Genomic DNA, 26,521 nt, shown 5'->3' on the forward strand with positions numbered 1-26,521 from the left:
CTCTCTCAGGGCTACCTCACCTCTCCCTCTGCCCACCTTCTCTTAGTACTCCTCCCCAGTAGCTCCACCCACCTGCACATAATAGCCTAGTCTCCAGTTAGTTAACTCCACCCACCTCAACATAAAAGCCTAGTCTCCTCCCAAGTAGCTCCACCCACCTGACCATAAAAGCCTAGTCTCCTCCCCAGTAGCTCCACCCACCTGCACATAAAAGCCTAGTCCATGCTGTTTACTTCTGTTCAGGGGTCTGTATCACACTTCTGTAACTCCAGTGATAGTTCCCCTCAACAGACACACACTGAGCAAGGTAAGGACATCCTATAGGTTTCCTGGAAGAAGGTGTGGTCTGTCAGGATTAATTTGGCTAATATTATGATGATGATTTGGAGGGGTTTTGTGAACTGGGTGTTTATCAGGAGTGTATTCTCATTCTCTAGACCTGGTACCACCTGACTCTTTGGTGCTTTCAATGTCTGCATTTTTCTCCTCCGGTGATTTTGTGTATTCTGGCAAGGGTGACGAGGGAACGGGGCGAGATTCTTTGCACGTGTCTGGGTTGTTCTGAAGGCTATGTGGTTAAAATGAGGAGAACGTTCAGCTCAAATTGTTCAGTGTTAAATTGGGACTTTTGTAACCTTTCTTCACTGAGTTCTAAAAGATCATGCTAATAACCCTTAATCTCGTGATGATGAGGCACTGGTTTTTCCAAAGAGAAAAGGACATCTGAAACAGACAGTCTGTTCAGTAGAATACCAGGGCTTGTCAGAGGTGTAACTTGAGAGAACTGACCCAGTGCTTTACTTCCAGTCTAGTTAGTTAATATCACATCATGTATTAGGATGGTGATGTCAGAGGTGTTAACTCTGAGAGAACTGACCCAGTAGCTTTACTTCCAGTCTAGTTAGTTAATACCACATCATGTATTAGGATGGTGATGTCATCTCCAGTCTAGTTAATATCACATCATGTATTAGGATGGTGATGTCATCTCCAGTCTAGTTAATATCACATCATGTATTAGGATGGTGATGTCATCTCCAGTCTAGTTAGTTAATACCACATCATGTATTAGGATGGTGATGTCATCTCCAGTCTAGTTAGTTATATCACATCATGTATTAGGATGGTGATGTCATCTCCAGTCTAGTTAGTTAATATCACATCATGTATTAGGATGGTGATGTCATCTCCAGTCTAGTTAGTTAATACCACATCATGTATTAGGATGGTGATGTCATCTCCAGTCTAGTTAGTTATATCACATCATGTATTAGGATGGTGATGTCATCTCCATCGAGTTAGTTAATACCACATCATGTATTAGGATGGTGATGTCATCTCCAGTCTAGTTAATACCACATCATGTATTAGGATGGTGATGTCATCTCCAGTCTAGTTAGTTATATCACATCATGTATTAGGATGGTGATGTCATCTCCAGTCTAGTTAATTAATACCACATCATGTATTAGGATGGTGATGTCATCTCCAGTCTAGTTAATACCACATCATGTATTAGGATGGTGATGTCATCTCCAGTCTAGTTAATATCACATCATGTATTAGGATGGTGATGTCATCTCCAGTCTAGTTAGTTAATATCACATCATGTATTAGGATGGTGATGTCATCTCCAGTCTAGTTAGTTAATACCACATCATGTATTAGGATGGTGATGTCATCTCCAGTCTAGTTAGTTAATATCACATCATGTATTAGGATGGTGATGTCATCTCCAGTCTAGTTAAATATCACATCATGTATTAGGATGGTGATGTCATCTCCAGTCTAGTTAGTTAATACCACATCATGTATTAGGATGGTGATGTCATCTCCAGTCTAGTTAGTTAATACCACATCATGTATTAGGATGGTGATGTCATCTCCAGTCTAGTTAGTTAATACCACATCATGTATTAGGATGGTGATGTCATCTCCAGTCTAGTTAGTTAATACCACATCATGTATTAGGATGGTGATGTCATCTCCAGTCTAGTTAGTTAATACCACATCATGTATTAGGATGGTGATGTCATCTCCAGTCTAGTTAGTTAATACCACATCATGTATTAGGATGGTGATGTCATCTCCAGTCTAGTTAGTTAATACCACATCATGTATTAGGATGGTGATGTCATCTCCAGTCTAGTTAGTTAATATCACATCATGTATTAGGATGGTGATGTCATCTCCAGTCTAGTTAGTTAATATCACATCATGTATTAGGATGGTGATGTCATCTCCAGTCTAGTTTGTTAATACCACATCATGTATTAGGATGGTGATGTCATCTCCAGTCTAGTTAGTTAATATCACATCATGTATTAGGATGGTGATGTCATCTCCAGTCTAGTTAGTTAATACCACATCATGTATTAGGATGGTGATGTCATCTCCAGTCTAGTTAGTTAATACCACATCATGTATTAGGATGGTGATGTCATCTCCAGTCTAGTTAGTTAATACCACATCATGTATTAGGATGGTGATGTCATCTCCAGTCTAGTTAGTTAATACCACATCATGTATTAGGATGGTGATGTCATCTCCAGTCATCTCCAGTCTAGTTAGTTAATACCACATCATGTATTAGGATGGTGATGTCATCTCCAGTCTAGTTAGTTAATACCACATCATGTATTAGGATGGTGATGTCATCTCCAGTCTAGTTAGTTAATATCACATCATGTATTAGGATGGTGATGTCATCTCCAGTCTAGTTAGTTAATACCACATCATGTATTAGGATGGTGATGTCATCTCCAGTCTAGTTTGTTAATACCACATCATGTATTAGGATGGTGATGTCATCTCCAGTCTAGTTTGTTAATACCACATCATGTATTAGGATGGTGATGTCATCTCCAGTCTAGTTAGTTAATACCACATCATGTATTAGGATGGTGATGTCATCTCCAGTCTAGTTAGTTAATATCACATCATGTATTAGGATGGTGATGTCATCTCCAGTCTAGTTAGTTAATACCACATCATGTATTAGGATGGTGATGTCATCTCCAGTCTAGTTAGTTAATATCACATCATGTATTAGGATGGTGATGTCATCTCCAGTCTAGTTAGTTAATACCACATCATGTATTAGGATGGTGATGTCATCTCCAGTCTAGTTAGTTAATACCACATCATGTATTAGGATGGTGATGTCATCTCCAGTCTAGTTAGTTAATACCACATCATGTATTAGGATGGTGATGTCATCTCCAGTCTAGTTAGTTAATACCACATCATGTATTAGGATGGTGATGTCATCTCCAGTCTAGTTAGTTAATACCACATCATGTATTAGGATGGTGATGTCATCTCCAGTCTAGTTAGTTAATACCACATCATGTATTAGGATGGTGATGTCATCTCCAGTCTAGTTAGTTAATACCACATCATGTATTAGGATGGTGATGTCATCTCCAGTCTAGTTAGTTAATACCACATCATGTATTAGGATGGTGATGTCATCTCCAGTCTAGTTAGTTATATCACATCATGTATTAGGATGGTGATGTCATCTCCAGTCTAGTTAGTTAATACCACATCATGTATTAGGATGGTGATGTCATCTCCAGTCTAGTTAATACCACATCATGTATTAGGATGGTGATGTCATCTCCAGTCTAGTTAGTTAATACCACATCATGTATTAGGATGGTGATGTCATCTCCAGTCTAGTTAGTTAATATCACATCATGTATTAGGATGGTGATGTCATCTCCAGTCTAGTTAGTTAATATCACATCATGTATTAGGATGGTGATGTCATCTCCAGTCTAGTTAGTTAATACCACATCATGTATTAGGATGGTGATGTCATCTCCAGTCTAGTTAATATCACATCATGTATTAGGATGGTGATGTCATCTCCAGTCTAGTTAGTTAATACACATCATGTATTAGGATGGTGATGTCATCTCCAGTCTAGTTAAATACCACATCATGTATTAGGATGGTGATGTCATCTCCAGTCTAGTTAGTTAATACCACATCATGTATTAGGATGGTGATGTCATCTCCAGTCTAGTTAGTTAATACACATCATGTATTAGGATGGTGATGTCATCTCCAGTCTAGTTAGTTAATACCACATCATGTATTAGGATGGTGATGTCATCTCCAGTCTAGTTAGTTAATACCACATCATGTATTAGGATGGTGATGTCATCTCCAGTCTAGTTAGTTAATACCACATCATGTATTAGGATGGTGATGTCATCTCCAGTCTAGTTAGTTAATACCACATCATGTATTAGGATGGTGATGTCATCTCCAGTCTAGTTAGTTAATACCACATCATGTATTAGGATGGTGATGTCATCTCCAGTCTAGTTAGTTAATACACATCATGTATTAGGATGGTGATGTCATCTCCAGTCTAGTTAGTTAATACCACATCATGTATTAGGATGGTGATGTCATCTCCAGTCTAGTCAAGTTAGTTAATACCACATCATGTATTAGGATGGTGATGTCATCTCCAGTCTAGTTAGTTAATACCACATCATGTATTAGGATGGTGATGTCATTTTTGTCTAGTTAGTTAATACCACATCATGTATTAGGATGGTGATGTCATCTCCAGTCTAGTTAGTTAATACCACATCATGTATTAGGATGGTGATGTCATCTCCAGTCTAGTTAGTTAATATCACATCATGTATTAGGATGGTGATGTCATCTCCAGTCTAGTTAGTTAATACCACATCATGTATTAGGATGGTGATGTCATTTTTGTCTAGTTAGTTAATACCACATCATGTATTAGGATGGTGATGTCATCTCCAGTCTAGTTAGTTAATACCACATCATGTATTAGGATGGTGATGTCATCTCCAGTCTAGTTAGTTAATACCACATCATGTATTAGGATGGTGATGTCATTTTTGTCTAGTTAGTTAATACCACATCATGTATTAGGATGGTGATGTCATCTCCAGTCTAGTTAGTTAATACCACATCATGTATTAGGATGGTGATGTCATCTCCAGTCTAGTTAGTTAATACCACATCATGTATTAGGATGGTGATGTCATCTCCAGTCTAGTTAGTTAATACCACATCATGTATTAGGATGGTGATGTCATCTCCAGTCTAGTTAGTTAATACCACATCATGTATTAGGATGGTGATGTCATCTCCAGTCTAGTTAGTTAATACCACATCATGTATTAGGATGGTGATGTCATTTTTGTCTAGTTAGTTAATACCACATCATGTATTAGGATGGTGATGTCATCTCCAGTCTAGTTAGTTAATACCACATCATGTGTTAGGATGGTGATGTCATCTCCTGAATATGATCATATGCTAAATCCTTCGCTTAGCATTCAAATATTATTCATATTATTCACATTCATATCATTCGAGGCAGAGAGAGAGAGGCTGTTGAACACAGATTAACCCATTGAAAACGTACCTACAGGAGTCAGGATATGTGCAGCCTGATGGCCTGTCCTTGTAGAGTCAGTAGGTCCTGTGTCCACTAGACATGACTATGTGGCTCTGGGCTTCTTAATGGGTTCCCAAAAGCCCCATGCAGCATCCTAGCTTTACCTTCACTTCCTGGCCCATAGATCTGAGCCTGGACCCTGAGGGAGACTCTATTCTGTCCCCCCTCTCTTCCTCTCTCTCTTTCCCCCCTCTTTTGCTCTCTCTCTTTCCCCTCTCTTCCTCCCTCTCTTCCTCTCCCTCTTTCCCCCCTCTTTTGCTCTCTCTCTTTCCCCTCTCTTCCTCTCTCTCTTTCCCCTCTTTTCCTCCCTCTCTTCCTCTCCCTCTTTCCCCCCTCTTTTGCTCTCTCTCGTTCCCCTCTCTCTTCCTCTCTCTCTTTCCCCTCTCTTCCTCCCTCTCTTCCTATACAAGGATTAGATACAGCAGCAGGTTGTTTCTGTCGTCTCTGAGGTTCATTGTGGGAGCATTCCTGGGTGTCTGCTGTGCAGCCTGAGAGAGAGGGCCAGAAAAAGGCCTGGGCAGCGGGTTGTCACTCTACCCTGCCCAGAGGGTCACTCTCCCCCTGAAGGTGTGGAACCACAGTACCCGGTGTGATCTGTCTTAGACCGCTCAGCCATTCCAGGGAGGGGTTGCTGAAATCGTTTGGAATTCAACTTTTAAGCCGCAACCTATTGTATGTGTTGTGTGAGCTAAGGCTGGTGACCTTGCCTTGTTCAGGGTGAGGAGGGGATTCGGGTGTAGTCAGTTGGCAGAGATTTGACTCGACAACGAAAAGTGGAGATTGAGTCTCTGACATGGTTATAACTGTGTTCTTTGCTAGTTTAAAATAAATCACACCTGGTGATGTCATTTATTTATTTATTTTCTGAAGTTTATTTGGACAGGGACAGCATGCAACAAAAACATGCGTTGCTCCAGATTTAGCAAAGAGCTCATTTACATACTTAGTCCCTGGGCAGGTGAACATATACTGTAACCACGACAACATTATATACAAAAGGACAACATATGTACATCAGACATTTAAAAACAACAGGAAGGACATATAGACACGTTTCAGAACAGAGGCTAGGACATTACACATACAATTCATTGCACATATTGCTGTTGGACTTTATACATTTGAATTGTAAAACACAACACATAAACACATATAAAATCAGAATATTGCACATCAACCCTCGCCTCAGACTGACAAGTGGCTGTGTATTATAAAGGGTCACTCTGATTATTAGGGGAGGAACATTTACATTTTCAACAAACAAATCACATAATGAAATTACATTTAAACCTGTATTGCTTAGGCAATTAGTGTCAATCTATTGGACAAAAACACACTGTGTGACTGCTCTAGCTCATAAATTAGTAGGTCTCTCTCTCTCTCTCTCTCTCTCTCTCTCTCTCTCTCTCTCTCTCTCTCTCTCTCTCTCTCTCTCTCTCTCTCTTCAATTCAATTCAATTCAATTCAATTCAATTTGCTTTATTGGCATGACGTAAAAATGTACATCTTGCCAAAGCTTACTTTAAATATTTACAATATTAAAATAATTGTAATGAATATTGTCAACAGGACAACAGTAACAACAATAACCAAGGGTCAAAATAACTATTGAACAATATAGAGGACATGGTTGTTTGGTCTGTCAGACACTGTCCCTCATCTTATAGCAGGCAGCAATGTAGTGCGCTGCCAACCCACAGCTCTCTGCGTCCTCCCCCAACAGGGTGGGAAGCTGAATAAGGGTTTCAAATTTGGGGAAATTACACTCTCTAATTGTTTTATATTTCTGACATTTTGTCAGGAAATGCAGCTCTGTCTCGGGTTCTGCTGTGTTGCTGTCGTTGCACAGACTTTCCTCTACAGGGAACCAGGTTTTTCTCTCTCTTTCTCTTTCTTTCTTTCTCTCTTTCTTTCTCTCTTTCTTTCCCGTCTGTCTGTCTGTCTGTCTGTCTGTCTGTCTGTCTGTCTGTCTGTCTGTCTGTCTGTCTGTCTGTCTGTCTGTCTGTCTGTCTGTCTGTCTGTCTGTCTGTCTGTCTGTCTGTCTGTCTGTCTCTCTCCTACTCTCTGTTAATGCCGTTGTATAAGAAGTGTTTATAAGGTTTAGGGGAATGTGCCCTGGGATCACACAGCTGCAGTGGCTGTGATTTGAGCACACTACCAAATACGGGACAGTAGCAGTCTATCCCTAGCAGATCAGCCCTACGGCCGGGAGCAGAGAAGCCCTGTTCCGTTCCACTGCAGCTGCTGTGTCTGGTTCTTTAGTAGCTCGTCAGGATGTAACACCCACTGAATAGATGTATTGATAGTGCATTTAATTACAGTGCCGTCAGAAAGTATTCACACAAAGTATTTCCACATTTTGTTGTGTTACAGCCTGAAGATTGAGATTTAGTTTCACTGACCTACACACAATACCCCATAATGTCAAATTGGAAGTATGTTATTATTATATATTTTTTTTTTAATGAAAGGTTGAAGTGCCTTGAGTCAATAAGGATTCAACCCCTTTGTTATGGCAAGCCTAAATATGTTCAGAAGGAAAAATGGGCTTAACAAGTCACAAAATAAATTGCATGGACTCACTCTGTGTGCAATAATATCTAAGGTCCCTCAGTCGAGCAGTGAATACACCCAGTCACTACAAAGATACACCATGAGGCCAATGGTGAATTAAAATAGTTAGAGTTTAATGGCTGTGAAGGGAGAAAACTGAGGATGGATCAACAACATTATAGTTACTCTACAATATCAACCTAAATGACAGAGTGAAAAGAAGGAACTTCCTGTACAAAAGAAAAAATATTTAAAAACATTCTTACTGTTTGCAATAAGGCACTAAAGTAAAACTGCAAAAAAATGTGGCAAAGAAATTAACTTTATGTCCTGAATACAAAGCATAATGTTTGGGGCAAATCCAACACCTCATGGTGGTGGCTGCATCATGTTATGGGTATGCTTTTCATCGGCAAGGACTAAATAGTTTTTTTAGGATACAAATACATGGAATAGAGCTAACAAAACCTGGTTCAGTGTGCTATTTAACAGACACTGGGAGACAAAGTCACCTTTCAGCAGGACAATAACCTAAAACAAGGCCAAATATACACTGGAGTTGCTTACCAAGATGTCATTGAATGTTCCAGAGTGGCCTAGTGACAGTTTTTACTTAAATATGCTTGAAAATCTATGGCGAGACTTGAAAATGGCTGTCTAGCAATGATCAACAAATAACTTGTTTGAGCTTGAAGAATAATGTGCAAATATTGTATAATCCAGGTGTGCAAAGCTCTTAGAGACTTACCCAGAAAGACTCACAGCTGTATTGGCTCTTAGAGACTTACCCAGAAAGACTCACAGCTGTTATCACTGCCAAAGGTGAATCTAACATGTATTGACTCAGGGGAGGGAATACTTGTGTAAATTAGATATTTCTGTATTTAATTTAAAATACATTTGCAACAATTTCTAAAAACATGATTTCACTTATTTCATTATGGGGTATTGTGTGTAAATGGGTGAGACCAAATATATTTAATTTTTTTTAAATGCAGGCTTGTAACACAACACAATGTTCAATAAGTCAAAGGGTATAAATCATTTCTGATAAAATTACTTTTTTAACAGTTATGTGGATATCTAAAATAAAATAGCTTCAAAGTTATGTAGATTCTGAATTGAAGTATTCATAGTGAATTTAATAATATTACTGACAAAATAACTTGATAGTTATGTGGATATCTAAAATAAAATAGCTTGAAAGTTATGCAGATATGTGGAGTCATATTCTTAATAAAATATCCTTGAAAGTTACGCGGATGATGTCTCAAGCGAATGGCATGGAATTCAGAATTCCTACGTCAGTTTGGTATGACATGTGATATAGAACATATTTGATTGCTGAACTGTATAATACGTTAAGTTGTCTCTGACATCCATCATGTTCCTTATTCTCATCACTATCCTGTCTGGCCCGTGGCCGTACTGTACATCTCTCTGCTGAGAGATCCTAAATTATCCTGGGTTTGGTTTAATGGTCTGGAGTGAAGCCATCAGCATGTGGGTAAAAACAACCCAACATGCTGTTATATATATATTTATGGTACAGGGGGGAAGGAGAAATATGTGTTATGGTAACACCTTATGTAACCAACGGTAATAACATTTTATTATTAACATGGCGTTACATGGTACCTGCTTTGTAACTGCAGGGTAAAGTGTTACCAGTGTTATTGTGAAGAGAGCATCGACGACAGAAGCCAAAGTCCCTTAGACTGGTCTCTTGGATGGGATATTTCTCACACTGCAGTAGTTGGGAAAGTACTCAATAGTCATACTTGAGTAAAAGTAAAGATACCTTAATAAAACATAACTCAAGTCAAAGTGAATGTCACCCAGTAAAATATTACTTGAGTAAAAGTCTTAAAGTATCTGATTTTAAATGTACTTAAGTACAGTGGTGGAAAAAGTATTGAATTGTCATACTAAAAAAGTAAATGCTATACATCAAATTCCTTATATTAAGCAAACCAGACTACACAGGTTGTTTTTTATATTTACGGACAGACGGGCACACTCCAACACTCAGACAAAATGAGTCTCCTGATCAGAGGCAGTATGGATTACATTGCATTATATTGATAGGTGTGTGAATTTGACCATATTGCTGTCCTGCCTGAGCATTCCAAATATAATGAGTACTTTTGTGTCTCAGAGAAAATGTATGGGAGTAAAAAGTACATATTTTCTTATGTAGTGAAGTAAAATTTGTCATAAATAGAAATAGAAAATTCAAGTACAGATACCTCCAAAAACGTATTTAGTACTTCAACATAGTACTTTACACCACTGATACTGTGACATCATTTATCATCAGTCATTTATATCAGTTATGTCCATGGATTTAAACATGTATAGAATAGAATACCTTTATTTTAAATTAGATTAGAGTTCAGTTCCTGGAGGGTTTACAACATTCAATACAGCTCAAGCTTAACAAGAATATCGTGCCTCTCCACAAAAGTGTGGCCTAAAATATGTGACAGCTCACAGTTCCCAGTGTTAACAACATAAATAGTCTTAGTCTGAGATCACCAAGTATTGTGAAGGTACCAAAGCCTTCCCAACATAAAGTCAGCCTCTCCTCAGCTTATTTGTGACCCTCTTGACCCCTCGTTGACCCTGACCTCCATTACGACATCCTATCCCACCCAGCTCTGTGAGCTGTGTACTGCTGAGGTCATTGTGATCACCATTGGTTTCCCACCTCTGGAGGCTGAGAGCTACGACCAAATAACTCAGGGTGACTCCTGTAGCCTTGCTCTGTAAAGAGAGCATCTATGTGTGAAGGAATGCTGGAAAAGGCCAGGCACACACACACATCGATCAGCTCATAAAATGGGCAGGACAACGGGAGTATTGGCAGAGGCGCTGACCTTTGCAGGGCAGGTATTTAGGCTGCTGGGAGTTGGGAGTGGAGTAGTGTTTGTGATGGGATAAATCACATCGGACAAGGCCAGATGAACAGCACATACAGGGAGAGGAGAGGGGAGAGGAGGGAGAAGAGAGGAGAGCAGAGGGGAGGGGAGGGTGAAGGAGGCAGGAATGGAGAGGAGAGCTGGGGAACAAAGTTAAAGTGAGAGAAAGACAAAGGATCAGGAGTGAGTTGGAGGGACGATTGATTCCTCTGCTGCTCCCCACACTACTGTTGTCAGAGTGGGACTGGAGACCTCACAGCCATCTCATCCTCATACAGTTGTCTGATGGGGCTAACAGGTCTAGCTCTCTTTCTTTCCCTCCCTATTTCTTTCTCTACTTCTCTTTCTTGGGCTGTCTCTCTCTTGCTGTCTCTGTGTCTCACTCTCCTTCTCTCTGTCTCTCTCGTTTTCTCTCATTCTTTCTCTCTCTCTCTCTTCCTATTTGCCTCCCTCCCTCCCGCTCTGTCTCTCTGTCTCTGCTGCCCAAGGGTCTTCACCTCTAGACCAGGTCAGCTGAGTGAAGTGTGGAGTGGTGTTCCTGAATACACAGAGAGAGCACCCACAGATGAGATGAAGACGAGAGAGGGAGAGAGAGAGGCTTAGGTCCCGATGGGTTTTACAGTCCCCAGATGTGTGTTTGGCTCCCGCCCGGCTCTGTCAGCTGATCGGACATTCCTGTGGAACCAGTGGTGTGTCTTTCCCTTTGAAACTCCAGAATGCTGCTGGGAAAAAGTCTAAGTGGGATACTTTTGGACGTCCCAACTCTGACGTCACCCCATTGAACTTGAAATATAAAACAGTTAAGTTAGTGTTAGGTAAGGGTTATGTTTAAGATTAGGGTAAATGATAAGGTTAGGATTTAGGGTTTAAGGTCGAGAAGTCACAAGGTTCCCAGATATCACTAACACATACTGCTGCTAATACTGAGCTGCTCTTCTTCTGTTTAACACACTACTCATTATTGGAGGCTGCTGAGGGGAGGACGGCTCATAATAATGGCCGGAACGGAGCAAATGGAATGGCATCAAACACCTGGAAACCATGGAAACCATGTGTTTAATGTATTTCATACCATTCCACTGATTCTGCTCCAGTCATTACCGTGTGTGTGTGTGTGTGTGTGTGTGTGTGTGTGTGTGTGTGTGTGTGTGTGTGTGTGTGTGTGTGTGTGTGTGTGTGTGGTAGAGTAAGGTTGGAGTGGTTGCCATGGTTACCTGTGGACATCGTTTGGGCGAAAGGGAATGGGATGACACCAAAGACAATGGGCTTCTTTAGGGCACCAGCCACAGCCTGTAGGAAGGGAACCTGAACTGAGGCTCTGACCTAAAATCAGCTTACTCTCATCATATCCTAACCTTACCTATTAGATGGGGAAATGCTAAACTTGACCTTGGATCAGTGAGTACTGATGTAGGATCTTAATTTGAGCCAGTTTCCCACAGCAGGAAAATAATGCTGCAGCAATAGGAAATGTGAATTATGTGGATTATAATTATTGAACATTTTTGTAGGGGTTGATACATTTTTCATTAGGACAAATCAAGTCTGACATTTTAAAGTGGAAATTACAACCTTTAGGAGCCTTTTTAAACCTTGAATACACTACAAGTGTCAGCAACAAAACAAAAAGTTTCAGCAAGAAAAGAGTGATCAAATTAAGACCCTACATCTGTAGGGTAAAACTCCTTTTATTCAGGGAAGGAAAGAGAGCACACAGATTGGTCCATGGGAAGGTGTCAGGCATTTCCCTCTGGTATTCTGTGTAGAGTTTCCAAGGGCAGCTTTATAAGATTTACAGTACTTTGACTCCAGTCACGCGTCCTACCTTTGTGTTCAGAGGACATGATCCGCATTCAACTTAAACTGTTCAGGCTTGATTTCTGGAACCGACGCAAGCAAAACGGCATCAAGTAAAGCCCAACGTGGTAAAAATGAAAATCCTTCCTTTTCTTCCCCCCTTTTCCCTCATCTCTGTTCCATAGAATATGTTTAACCCACTAACCTTTTGACTGTGAGTCTGTTCCATAGAATATGTTTAACCCACTAACCTTTTGACTGTGAGTCTGTTCCATAGAATATGTTTAACCCACTAACCTTTTGACTGTGAGTCTGTTCCATAGAATATGTTTAACCCACTAACCTTTTGACTGTGAGTCTGTTCCATAGAATATGTTTAACCCACTAACCTTTTGACTGTGAGTCTGTTCCATAGAATATGTTTAACCCACTAACCTTTTGACTGTGAGTCTGTTCCATAGAATATGTTTAACCCACTAACCTTTTGACTGTGAGTCTGTTCCATAGAATATGTTTAACCCACTAACCTTTTGACTGTGAGTCTGTTCCATAGAATATGTTTAACCCACTAACCTTTTGACTGTGAGTCTGTTCCATAGAATATGTTTAACCCACTAACCTTTTGACTGTGAGTCTGTTCCATAGAATATGTTTAACCCACTAACCTTTTGACTGTGAGTCTGTTCTATAGAATATGTTTAACCCACTAACCTTTTGACTGTGAGTCTGTTCCATAGAATATGTTAACCCACTAACCTTTTGACTGTGAGTCTGTTCTATAGAATATGTTTAACCCACTAACCTTTTGACTGTGAGTCTGTTCCATAGAATATGTTTAACCCACTAACCTTTTGACTGTGAGTCTGTTCCATAGAATATGTTTAACCCACTAACCTTTTGACTGTGAGTCTGTTCCATAGAATATGTTTAACCCACTAACCTTTTGACTGTGAGTCTGTTCCATAGAATATGTTTAACCCACTAACCTTTTGACTGTGAGTCTGTTCCATAGAATATGTTTAACCCACTAACCTTTTGACTGTGAGTCTGTTCTATAGAATATGTTTAACCCACTAACCTTTTGACTGTGAGTCTGTTCTATAGAATATGTTTAACCCACTAACCTTTTGACTGTGAGTCTGTTCCATAGAATATGTTTAACCCACTAACCTTTTGACTGACTGTGAGTTTAACTGTTCTGTTCCATAGAATATGTTTAACCCACTAACCTTTTGACTGTGAGTCTGTTCCATAGAATATGTTTAACCCACTAACCTTTGACTGTGAGTCTGTTCCATAGAATATGTTTAACCCACTAACCTTTTGACTGTGAGTCTGTTCCATAGAATATGTTTAACCCACTAACCTTTTGACTGTTAGTCTGTTCCATAGAATATGTTTAACCCACTAACCTTTTGACTGTTAGTCTGTTCCATAGAATATGTTTAACCCACTAACCTTTTGACTGTTAGTCTGCTCCATAGAATATGTTTAACCCACTAACCTTTTGACTGTGAGTCTGTTCCATAGAATATGTTTAACCCACTAACCTTTTGACTGTTAGTCTGTTCCATAGAATATGTTTAACCCACTAACCTTTTGACTGTTAGTCTGCTCCATAGAATATGTTTAACCCACTAACCTTTTGACTGTGAGTCTGTTCCATAGAATATGTTTAACCCACTAACCTTTTGACTGTGAGTCTGTTCCATAGAATATGTTTAACCCACTAACCTTTTGACTGTGAGTCTGTTCTATAGAATATGTTTAACCCACTAACCTTTTGACTGTGAGTCTGTTCCATAGAATATGTTTAACCCACTAACCTTTTGACTGTGAGTCTGTTCCATAGAATATGTTTAACCCACTAACCTTTTGACTGTTAGTCTGTTCTATAGAATATGTTTAACCCACTAACCTTTTGACTGTTAGTCTGTTCCATAGAATATGTTTAACCCACTAACCTTTTGACTGTGAGTCTGTTCTATAGAATATGTTTAACCCACTAACCTTTTGACTGTTAGTCTGTTCCATAGAATATGTTTAACCCACTAACCTTTTGACTGTGAGTCTGTTCCATAGAATATGTTTAACCCACTAACCTTTTGACTGTGAGTCTGTTCCATAGAATATGTTTAACCCACTAACCTTTTGACTGTGAGTCTGTTCCATAGAATATGTTTAACCCACTAACCTTTTGACTGTTAGTCTGTTCCATAGAATATGTTTAACCCACTAACCTTTTGACTGTGAGTCTGTTCCATAGAATATGTTTAACCCACTAACCTTTTGACTGTTAGTCTGTTCCATAGAATATGTTTAACCCACTAACCTTTTGACTGTTAGTCTGTTCCATAGAATATGTTTAACCCACTAACCTTTTGACTGTTCTAGTCTGACTGTTAGTCTGTTCCATAGAATATGTTTAACCCACTAACCTTTTGACTGTGAGTCTGTTCCATAGAATATGTTTAACCCACTAACCTTTTGACTGTTAGTCTGTTCCATAGAATATGTTTAACCCACTAACCTTTTGACTGTTAGTCTGTTCCATAGAATATGTTTAACCCACTAACCTTTTGACTGTTAGTCTGTTCCATAGAATATGTTTAACCCACTAACCTTTTGACTGTGAGTCTGTTCCATAGAATATGTTTAACCCACTAACCTTTTGACTGTGAGTCTGCTCCAGCTGAGCTTGTCTCCATTGCCAGTCTTCGAGTGATATGCGTCATATACAGCCTGTTGAATATGTTTCAAGTTTCAACGTTTATTTCGCCACGTGCACAGGATACAACCGGTGTAAAACAGTACTGTGAAATTCTTCCTTGAGAGCTCTTTCCCAACAATGCAGTGATAATGATAATACTATGGAGAATAATAGAAAATAGGATTAAAAAAACACACTAAAAGTACAATATGGCAGGATAAAAAAAACGTTTTCAGTTTTTGTGAACATTAGAAACATTAGAAATACATCTGATGGTATTCTGGGTAGAGAGAGAACTGGTCCTCTGAGCTGCATATTGTCTTACTGAGCGTCATAACAGAGAGTCTGATTTTACCACCTCAAAAGTCCAGAGTTCAGATCAGTGGAAAATATGATATTATCCCTTATTTATTTGCTTCCTGTGTCCGTGTTTGAAGTGAGGTTGCAGTTTGATCAGAATCAGAAACAAGCCGTGTTCGATTTGGATAGACGATGACAGGGCCAGTAATGTTCACGTATAAGTTCACTTGTCATCTTTTCTTGTTCACTGCATGTTTACATAGTGAAGGGGTATTAGGCCAAGGGGTGCCGTTGAAACAGCGATGCCAGACCTGACTACAGACTACTAAAGAAGCACATATCTCAACAGCATGGTTGGTATTCAACATGCTTTTCCTCATGATCCCCTTTTGATTATTGAGAATTAAAGTTACCATCTGGAAGCAGTCAGGGAAATACAGAGGAGAAATGGAAATGTGATTATTTTCAAACCCCCGAGTTGGGGGCGATAAAAGAGTTGTGGCGCAGGACCAAGTAGACACTGCTGTGGTTGGAAGTGGTGGCAAACAGACATCCTGTGGTAGAATGGCAATAGCTTCTTTAAAAAAAAATTGATTTGAGTCAGTTAAGAACAAATTCTTATTTACAATGACGGCCTACCCCGGCCAAACCCGGACGACGCTGGGCCAATTGTGCGCCGCCCTATGGGACTCCCAATCACATCTGGATGTGATACAGCCTGGATTTGAACCAGGGACTGTAGTGACACCTCTGGCACTGAGGACTGTGCCTTAGACCCATGCGCCACTCAGGAGCCACTTTGTTGCATTATCATTATTGTTTTGCACCACACTAAAAATCACAGGTTAGTGTCTAGGTCAGGGCTCTCCAACCCCGTTCCTGGAAAGCTACCGTCCTATAAGTAGAAAGGGGGGTTGCTCACCAGGAACAGGGTTTGAGAGTCCTGGTCTAAGTATTGACAGAGGGTTCGGAGAAATACATTTTGGCAGCCCGTTGAAGGAATATTTAGACATTTGACTGACTTTTGTTGTTCCAACAGCAAGCCCCAGAGAACAACGTGAGAATTTTATTGCGGTCATGTGAATCTGATAAGTAAATAAGGCAGGGAGTGGGGAAGCAGGTTGCTTTTGCAGCTGAGAGCTTGGACCCGGCTCAGTTGTTGGATTCTGACTCTGCTGTGTGCCGGACTCCGTCTCCCTAGCTCCTCGGCCAAATTGAGGAGCCAAAGAAGATGGCTCCCACAGGCCTCTTGCAATTGGTCCGTCTAGAATCCCTTGGAATGTCCAAGACTGTCACCCGATTGGTTGATGTGTGAGTGGGCTGCGTGGAGACTGGAAAACAGCAGCTGTGAACCCTTGTACCCCGGCTCTCTTTAACTCTGGGTGTGTGGCCCCCACTGTCCACAGGGGGAGTAGTTAAAGCACAGTATTGTTAAATGAACTAGGGGTGTTGGTAGGACAGGTTTTGGTAATTGACTAGGATGTGTTTTGGTCTGGTTGCTCTCAGCAGGGAGGCAGATTGACACGTCCTTGGAGACGTGCCATGATGCATCTGTTTTAAAGAGCCTATTGCTCTTCTCTGTTTTCACTGCTGTTGTTGTTATTGTTGTTGTCAGTAACCCCTTATTTCCGGGTCATATACTTTTTATTATTAATATTTACTCATTGCAAAGCGAGTAAATTAAAAAAATTATATTGCAGTGCAGTCCGGTGTTTATCCATTCGTGTTTGGCAGCACTCAGTCCTCTGTCCATGGTGCTGGATACATACATTGTCAACACAATAGTTCAATCTTTTTCTTCCTGAAAATCTTATCGGATCAGAAATATACCTCTTGGTTTAAAGTAAATGCTGGTGTCTTGGTATCCCCACTCAGCACTCATGTTTTTTGTATTATTTTAATCAAAGCTGTAAAGCATTCTTAATCCAGAGGTCTCAGAGTCATTTCCGACATGAAGCCTAAGGGATGTCTTCTGAGTCTGGGTATAATTGTCTCGCTGATCACTGTGGATGCCAAGAGTGTGCAAAGCTGTCATCAAGGCAAAGCGTGGCTACTTTGAAGAATCTCAAATATACAATATATTTTGATTTGTTTAACACTTTTTTGGTTACTACATGATTCCATATGTGTTATTTTATAGTTTTGATGTCTTCACTATTCAAAATAAAGAAAAACCCTGGGATGAGTAGGTGTGTCTAAACTTTGACTATTACTGTTTATATATAGAGTATATATATATATAATAAGTTGATAAAAAAAATTAGAATGACAAAGCTGTAAAACATTATTCTAAATATAAACCATCAGCTCAGTGAATACCATTGAGGGTTTCAGCATGAAATATCATTTATCTGTATTTTTTTACACACTTGTATTTATTTTTCTATGTCAATATGTCTTTGTTGTAAATGTGTTGTGCCAGACTGGTGGCAGTTATGAAATAATACAAAAGTTGGAGAGTTGCAGAGTTAGCTGAAAATAATGTTGATGAGCTTTTTTCATGCTTTTTTCATTATTTTGTTGATTTTCTCTTGAACCAGAAAGTCTATATACCAGAAACTTGTAGACAATATGGACACAGATATAAAATAAATTATACTATATATTAGGGCTACCAGTATTTTTATTTTGCAAAAATGAAAACACAAGGCAGATCATACTCTTTAAATACCTGCTGTATATAAAATATTGATTTTTTATTTGTTTATTTGGTTCTCTTCCTGGGGTCTACGAACACACAAAACATGACAAGTAACAGAACACTGATTGACAAGGACAGTCACAACTTTTAAACACAACAATTTACAAACACCACAACTAAAAAACAATGTGTGTGTCCCCTCATAGTCCAGCGTTTTAAAGGTACAGTCATGTTTCTGTTAGACTGAGTAATGGAAGATGGAAGGGAGTTCCATGTGACCATGGCTCTGTATAACACCGTGCGTTGCGGTGAATTCCTTTTGGACTTGGGGACTGTGAACAGATGCCTGGTGCCATGTCTTGTGGGGTATGTATGGGTGTCTGAGCTGAATGTTATTTGATTACGCAGACAATCTGGAATTTTCATTGCAGTAATATTTCTCATGGAAAGAAGCAGTTAATCCTGGCATGTTGTTGGTGTTAGTTCTGTATGCGTAGTTAAGGGCAAGGTGTGCTGCTCCGTTTTGAGCCAGATGCAGCCTTGCTAGGTCTTTCTTTGGTGTGCCTGACCATATTAACGGACAGTAATCAAGACCAGAGCCTTAATGACTAGTACAGTTGATTTCTGTGTCAAAAATGCAGAACGTCTTTTTATACCAGAGTGATAGCACCTCCACTACTGTCCAGAGTGATAGCACCTCCACTACTGTCCAGAGTGATAGCACCTCCACTACTGTCCAGAGTGATAGCACCTCCACTACTGTCCAGAGTGATAGCACCTCCACTACTGTCCAGAGTGATAGCACCTCCACTACTGTCCAGAGTGATAAAACCTCCACTACTGTCCAGAGTGATAAAACCTCCACTACTGTCCAGAGTGATAGCACCTCCACTACTGTCCAGAGTGATAGCACCTCCACTACTGTCCAGAGTGATAAAACCCTCCACTACTGTCCAGAGTGATAGCACCTCCACTACTGTCCAGAATGATAACACCTCCACTACTGTCCAGAGTGATAGCACCTCCACTACTGTCCAGAGTGATAGCACCTCCACTACTGTCCAGAGTGATAGCACCTCCACTACTGCCCAGAGTGATAACACCTCCACTACTGTCCAGAGTGATAGCACCTCCACTACTGTCCAGAGTGATAACACCTCCACTACTGTCCAGAGTGATAGCACCTCCACTACTGTCCAGAGCGATAAAACCTCCACTACTGTCCAGAGTGATAACACCTCCACTACTGTCCAGAGTGATAGCACCTCCACTACTGTCCAGAGTGATAGCACCTCCACTACTGTCCAGAGTGATAGCACCTCCACTACTGTCCAGAGTGATAGCACCTCCACTACTGTCCAGAGTGATAAAACCTCCACTACTGTCCAGAGTGATAGCACCTCCACTACTGTCCAGAGTGATAGCACCTCCACTACTGTCCAGAGTGATAGCACCTCCACTACTGTCCAGAGTGATAAAACCTCCACTACTGTCCAGAGTGATAGCACCTCCACTACTGTCCAGAGTGATAAAACCTCCACTACTGTCCAGAGTGATAGCACCTCCACTACTGTCCAGAGTGATAGCACCTCCACTACTGTCCAGAGTGATAACACCTCCACTACTGTCCAGAGTGATAGCACCTCCACTACTGTCCAGAGTGATAACACCTCCACTACTGTCCAGAGTGATAGCACCTCCACTACTGTCCAGAGTGATAAAACCTCCACTACTGTCCAGAGTGATAGCACCTCCACTACTGTCCAGAGTGATAGCACCTCCACTACTGTCCAGAGTAATAGCACCTCCACTACTGTCCAGAGTGATAAAACCTCCACTACTGTCCAGAGTGATAGCACCTCCACTACTGTCCAGAGTGATAGCACCTCCACTACTGTCCAGAGTGATAGCACCTCCACTACTGTCCAGAGTGATAACACCTCTACTGCTGTTCATACTGCGAACACCTCCACTACTATAGAGTGATAACACCTTTATTACTGTTCATAGTGATAACACCTCTACTACTGTACATAGTGATAACACCTCTACTACTGTCCAGAGTGATAACACCTCTACTACTGTCCAGAGTGATAACACCTCTAATACCGTAAATAGTGATAACACCTCTACAACTATCCAGAGTGATAACAACTCTACTGTCCAGAGTGCTAACATATCTACTACTGTTCATAGTGATAACACCTCTACTACTGTACATAGTGATAACACCTCTACTACTGTCCAGAGTGATAACACCTCTACTGCTGTTCATAGTGATAACACCTCCACTACTATAGAGTGATAACACCTTTATTACTGTTCATAGTGATAACACCTCTACTACTGTCCAGAGTGATAACACTTCTACTACTATAGAGTGATAACACCTTTACTACTGTTCAGAGTGATAACACCTCTACTACTGTCCAGAGTGATAACACCACTACTACTGTACAGTGCTGTATGATGGCCAAGTTGGGCAGGGCAGTGAGATGGAAATGGCAGCTCAGTGTTAAAACCCCAGCTATCTGTGAAAAGTCATGGTGCTCCTGGATCTCTCATTCATCATTGTTCTGTTGCAGGGCCCTAGACTGCACTGCACCGCAACGTATCGGACCTGTGGCAGAGTCACAAGCAGTCTCATGCCTTGGGAAGCCCCCAACTCCAACACCACCAAAAACAGAGGGAAAGTACAGAGACCTGCGGTCCAAAGGACAGAGCGAGAGGTTAGGTCGTCGTCACGACAGGCCCTTGGGTTTGAGGAGAGGAGACACTAAGGATAAGAGGAGCAGGATTTTTCTGTTTGTCAGGTCAAGAGATTAGCAGGTCAGGGAGGAAGGAAATGGACGTGCGTAATTGTTCAATAAAAAAAAGAGACAGACAGTCAGAGACAGAGACAGACAGTCTGTCACATTCGTCGTATGGAGGAGACCAAGGCGCAGCGTAAGATGAATACATACTTTTAATAAAGACGAAGAACACTTAACAAACTATAAAAAAATATATATTAAAAAAACGTGAAGCTATAATAATACTAGTGCAGACACAGGCAACTAGACATAGAAAATAACCCACGAAATACCCAAAGTAGATGGCTGCCTAAATATGGTTCCCAATTAGAGGCAATGATAAACAGCTGCCTCTAATTGAGAACCAATCTAGGCTACCATAGACATACATAAACGACCCCATAAACCTACAAAACCCCTAGACAGTAAAAAACACATACATCACCCATGTCACACCCTGACCTAACCAAAACAATAAAGAAAACAAAAAATACTAAGGTCAGGGCGTGACAGTACCGCCCCAAAGATGTGGACTCCCGGCCGCACACCTAAACCTATATGGGAGGGTGTGGGTGGGCATGACTCCGAGGTGGCGGTTCTGGCTCAGGACGTGGACCCCGCTCCACTTCACCCTTACTTAATGTCTCTGGAGCGGGAACCCTCACCGCCGACCACGGACTAGAGGACGCCACTGGACGGATGGTCGAGTCTGGAGTGAGTGGCGGATCCGGACTGGAGGGAGACTCTGGCGGATCCGGACTGGAGGGAGACTCTGGCGGATCCGGACTGGTAGGTTCCGGAATACGTCCCGTCGTGGTAGGTTCCGGTCTGCGACCAATCGTGGTAGGTTCCAGACTGCGATCCGTCGTGGTAGGTTCCGGACTGCGACCGTCGTAGGAGGTTCCGGTCTGCGACCCGTCGTGGTAGGTTCCGGACTACGTCCCGTCGTGGTAGGTTCCGGTCTGCGACCAATCGTGGTAGGTTCCAGACTGCGATCCGTCATAGGAGGTTACGGTCTGCGGCCCGTCATAGTAGGTTCCGGTCTGCTGCCCGTCGTAGGAGGTTCCGGACTGCGACCCGTCGTGGTAGGTTCCGGACTGTGACCCGTCGTGGTAGGTTCCGGACTGCGGCCCGTTGTGGTAGGTTCCGGACTGCGGCCCGTCGTAGGAGGTTCCGGTCTGTAGACAGTTGCCGGACGCTCTGGACTGGGTACTGTAGCCGGACGCTCTGGACTGGGTACTGTTGCCGGACGCTCTGGACTGGGTACTGTTGCCGGACGCTCTGGACTGGGTACTGTTGCCGGACGCTCTGGACTGGGTACTGTAGCCGGACGCTCTGGACTGGGTACTGTAGCCGGACGCTCTGGACTGGGTACTGTAGCCGGACGCTCTGGACTGGGTACTGTAGCCGGACGCTCTGGACTGGGTACTGTTGCCGGACGCTCTGGACTGGGTACTGTAGCCGGACGCTCTGGACTGGGTACTGTAGCCGGACGCTCTGGACTGGGTACTGTAGCCGGACCCTCTGGACTGGGTACTGTAGCCGGACGCTCTGGACTGGGTACTGTAGCCGGACGCTCTGGACTGGGTACTGTAGCCGGACGCTCTGGACTGGGTACTGTAGCCGGACGCTCTGGACTGGGTACTGTAGCCGCACGCCCTGGACTGGGTACTGTAGCCGCACGCCCTGGACTGGGTACTGTAGCCGGACCCTCTGGACTGGGTACTGTAGCCGGAAGCTCTGGACTGGGTACTGTAGCCGGAAGCTCTGGACTGGGTACTGTAGCCGGACGCTCTGGACTGGGTACTGTAGCCGGACGCTCTGGACTGGGTACTGTAGCCGGACGCTCTGGACTGGGTACTGTAGCCGGACGCTCTGGACTGGGTACTGTAGCCGCACGCCCTGGACTGGGTACTGTAGCCGGACGCTCTGGACTGGGTACTGTAGCCGGACGCTCTGGACTGGGTACTGTCACCGGACGCCCTGGACTGGGTACTGTAGCCAGACGCTCTGGACTGGGTACTGTCGCCGGACGCCCTGGACTGGGTACTGTCGCCGGACGCTCTGGACTGGCGAGGCGCACTGTAGGCCTGGTGCGTAGTGCCGGCACTGGTGGTACTGGGCCGAGAACACAACACCTCAGGGCGAGTGCGGGAAGCAGGAACAGGGAGTACTGGACCATGGAGGCGCACTGGTGACCTGGTGCGTGGTGCCGGCACTGGTGGTACTGGGCCGAGGACACGCACCTTAGGGTGAGTGCGGGAAGGAGGAACAGGGCGTACTGGACTGCCGAGGTGCACTATAGGCCTGGTGTCGGCACTGGTGGTACCGGGCTGGGGACACGCACCTCAGGGCGAGTGCGAGGAGCAGGAACAGGGAGTACTGGACCCTGGAGGCGCACTGGTGGCCTGGTGCGTGGTGCTGGCACTGATGGTACCGGGCTGGAGACACGCACCTCAGGGTGAGTGTGGGGAGGAGGAATAGGATGTACTGGGCTGTGGAGGCGTACTGGAGGTCTGGTGCGTGGTATTGGCACTGGTGGTACTGATAGACCGGACCGTGAAGACGCACTGGAGGTCTCGAGCTAATGGCCTGCACAACCCGTCCTGGCTGGATGGTGACTCTAGGCACAGGACGCACTGGGCTGTGTAGACATACGGGAGACACAGTGCGCAACGCCGGCGCAGGATATCCTGGCACGAGGAGATACACTGGCTGTTTGGAGAGCAGGGCTGGCCCCATCTGCCCTGGCTTGATCCTCACCCTAGCCCGGCAGATGCGGGGAGCTGGGATGTAGCGCACCGGTCTAAGCTGACTTAGCCAAACTCCTTGTGTGCCCACCCCAAAACATTTGTGGGGCTGCCTCTCAGGCTTCCGTGCTAGGCTTGTATCCATATACCGTCACCGTTCCTCCTGTGCTCTCTCCACCTGCTTCCATGCCAGCTGCCTCTAATTGAGAACCATTCTAGGCAACCATAGACATACATAAACACCTAGCTAGTAAACGACCCCATAAACCTACAAAACCCATAGACAGTACAAAAACACATACATCACCCATGTCACACCCTGACCTAACCAAAACAATAAAGCAAACAAAAAATACTAAGGTCAGGGCGTGACACAGTCAGACAGACCTATTCGATGTCTGAAGGGTGTTATGTAGAGTACAGATTGTTCTCTGTACTAGTGCCTTTTCTCCTCACACCTGTAGCATGAAGTGTCACAGTTTTGCTTCCGTTGCTTCTGTCTTTGCCTTCCCCCAACCTGGGCTTGAATGGACCCTCTGCACACATCGACAACAGTCACCCTCGAAGCATCGTTACCCATCACTCCACAAAAGCTGCGGTCCTTGCAGAGCAAGGGGAACAACTACTTCAAGGTCTCAGAGTGAGTGACATCACTGATTGAAATGCCCCACAGCGCGCCCGGCTAACTAGCCAGTCATTTCACACCGGTTACACAAGTGTAACTAATCTTTCCACAATAGAACAACTTGGGAGGTTATTTCAGCCGGCAGAATAAACATCTTCTCTCCATAAATCAATGCTTTGATCTCGGCGCTCAGCGCGGCTGAGAGAACAGTAAAGAAGACCGTGAGGGAAGCTTACATACTTTCACACCTTAAGTTTATTATTGCACCGATCACTTGGCAGCATTGTACAAATCTCCTGAGAGGTGGTCCATGTATAAAGGAGTAGTGTGGCCCAGCGGAGTGCGGTGTTGTGTCCACACACACACACACACACACGCAGAAACAGACACAAACACGCAGAAACACACACACATACAGTCACGTCCTAGGTTCCTGTCTCTAATCATCTCCCATTTAGCAGCATGTGCTGTCTGTGTGGAACAACTCACTCTGAGTGGAAACGTGACTCTCTCTCATCCTTACTCAGCGACGGGCCAGTGGAGAGAGGAAGGAGGGGATTGAGGGAAGGAGGAAAGATGGGAAAGGAAAATAAAGGAAAAGAGGAATGTACACACATCCAGGGTGTGGAGGGCGTTTGGGTTTGGCCTTCTATGGAAGCGTGTGTGTGTGTGTGTGTGTGTGCTAATTGGCCGCAAATTGTTTTTTTAAACAAATTCTCAATCGTCCAGAATCACAAATTTCCATAACACAAGGTACAAATGCTATTTTCTCATGATGTCTTCACTGCGTCTGTCAGGTGTTGTACTGATCTCTGCCCCCTAGTGGTGAAAGTAGGGTGTTAGTTAAAGGGTGAGGTATAGGTATCAGGGGTATCTTCTCCGCTACTGTAGATGTGTGGAGAGTGAAATGATTGGGCTTTGCGCCCTCTTGTGGTCAAAGAGATTACATCAAATCCAATTTGATTTGTGACATTCATCGTAAACAACAGGTGCACACAAGCAGTGAAATGCTTACTTATACGGGTCCTTTTCAAACAATGCAGAGTTAAAGATAAAGATAACAATTTCAATAAAACGTTGAAATAGTGACACGAGGAATAAATACACACAACCTAACATATTAGACACACACACACGCATGCACACACACGCACACACACACACACACACACACGGGCACACACACACGCATGCACACGCACAGTTAAACTTTCCATCATCATTTTGTAGAAAGAGCAGAAAGAGAGAGAAGGACATGTCAGAAAACTTGTGTTTATGAGATCGTGCTGCAACCCAGAACCAGAGTGTTTTAGTTTAGGTTATTCGGACAGAAAAGACAAGTGAAAGACACAGTGCAGATCAAAACAAGTTAAGAGGTGAGCAGGTGAGTGACCACAGAGGTTACATATACAACACCTAACTGGACCCTGAATCTCACATGATCACAAAAACACACCTTGTCATGTGATCACGTTGTTGAATTTGATGTGAAATCCTGTTTTTTTCTGTGAGTGTAATCCACACCGTTTTGTATTTTTGCTGTGCAGATCAGTGTTTCTCTTCACACAGCACAGTGTAATTACAGTGGATTGGAGGTCGTTCATGGAATGAAGGGAATGGGCGTAGCTCCACTCATGTTGTTGCTCTGAGAATGAACAGAGTGAATATTACAGGCCATTCTTCCTCACAGTCTCTGGTCTGCTCTACACTGACATGTGGCACAGCCTCTTGATGATTCCTCCATGGACTTATTGTAATTGTATTATTTTAATATTGGTGGTTGGAATAATAGAGGCATTATCCCCATGACTTCTCGTGTGTTATTCATCAACCTAATGACTGCTATTCTGGCGAGGAGAATCCATCCAGCGCTGCTTTCCAAAACCAATTCCAAACTCTAACAAAATGGTTGATGTTGCTATTAAAACACTAAAGCAAAATTAGCAGAGGGAAATAGAATAATTTAATAAATAG

General features: G+C 42.8%; 1 protein-coding gene across 2 annotated transcripts in view; it reads left to right on the forward strand.

The window, feature by feature from the left end:
• The first annotated feature begins 236 nt into the window (after positions 1-236).
• The window catches only part of LOC118377266 (collagen alpha-1(VIII) chain-like), a 34,872-nt gene continuing 8,587 nt past the window's right edge, over positions 237-26,521 (forward strand). The window contains exons 1-2 of one of the 2 annotated variants that reach the window (XM_052499789.1): positions 237-307; positions 20,966-21,109. The gene's annotated coding sequence lies outside the window, so the exon portion shown is untranslated. The remainder of the gene's footprint in view (positions 308-20,965; positions 21,110-26,521) is intronic. The other variant, XM_052499790.1, reaches the window with a different exon arrangement.

The sequence above is a fragment of the Oncorhynchus keta genome, chromosome 37 (assembly GCF_023373465.1).
Source record: "Oncorhynchus keta strain PuntledgeMale-10-30-2019 chromosome 37, Oket_V2, whole genome shotgun sequence".
Taxonomy (NCBI): Eukaryota; Metazoa; Chordata; class Actinopteri; order Salmoniformes; family Salmonidae; genus Oncorhynchus; species Oncorhynchus keta.